The 908-nt window shown below is 48.9% G+C and overlaps 1 protein-coding gene across 2 annotated transcripts in view; it reads right to left on the reverse strand.

Moving 5' to 3' along the window:
- Positions 1–908, reverse strand: part of LOC106878755 (serine/threonine-protein kinase pakE) — a 196,610-nt gene that overhangs the window by 57,690 nt on the left and 138,012 nt on the right. The gene's annotated exons all lie outside the window — the stretch shown is intronic.

Below are 908 nucleotides of genomic sequence, written 5' to 3' on the forward strand. Positions count from 1 at the left end.
ATGGTGTGATATGCCACAAACTGCGTGATCTTGGCATAGCTGGAAAACTTGGAGAGTGGTTACATGACTTTCTGAAAGATAGAAGTCAGGCAGTAGTGGCTAATGGAGCCACCTATATGAAAACACAAATAATGAGCGGTGTTCCACAGGGCACTGTCTTGGGACCATTGCTTTTTATGGTCGCTCTCTCAGATATGCCTTCAAGTGCCCGGATAGCCACTCTTGCAAGCTACGCAGACGATACAAAAGTCTCGCAGAGAATATGGAACTCCAGTGGTGTTGCACGCCTGCAGCAGGGGTTGGACTCAGTTTACAGATGGGCTGAGGACAATAATATGCAGTTTAATGCTGAAAAATTCCAAGCCCTGCGCTACCAACGTCCAAAACTGAATATGAAACTTACAGAGTACACTGGTCCACAGGGAATTTCAATCCCAGAGCGTAAATCAGTGAGAGACCTGGGTATCGACATGGGTGATGATGCCTCTTTCCAGGTGCACATTGCCAGAGTGGCAACAGAGTGCGGACGATTGGCTGGATGGATCCTGAGAACATTCAGAACCGGAGGTGGGGAAGCCACGATGGTCCTCTGGAGGACATTCGTCCTCAGCCGCCTGGATTACTGCTCACAGCTGTGGTCGCCCACCAATCTGAAATTAACAGCAGACCTTGAAGCAATCCAGAGGAGATTCACAAAGAAGATTGTCTCTTTGCAACTGCTCAGCTACTGGGAGAGGCTGAAACAGCTAAGACTCTACTCCCTGGAGAGAAGGCGGGAGAGGTATGCAGTAATATACATCTGGAAGATCCTGGAAGGAATTGTGCCAAATTTTGGCATTGAAAGCTACACCAATGCCAGAACGGGACGACACTGCATAGTGCCAAAGATCCCAGCAATGCCATCGCGC

Source organism: Octopus bimaculoides, chromosome 2 (assembly GCF_001194135.2).
Source record: "Octopus bimaculoides isolate UCB-OBI-ISO-001 chromosome 2, ASM119413v2, whole genome shotgun sequence".
Lineage (NCBI taxonomy): Eukaryota > Metazoa > Mollusca > Cephalopoda > Octopoda > Octopodidae > Octopus > Octopus bimaculoides.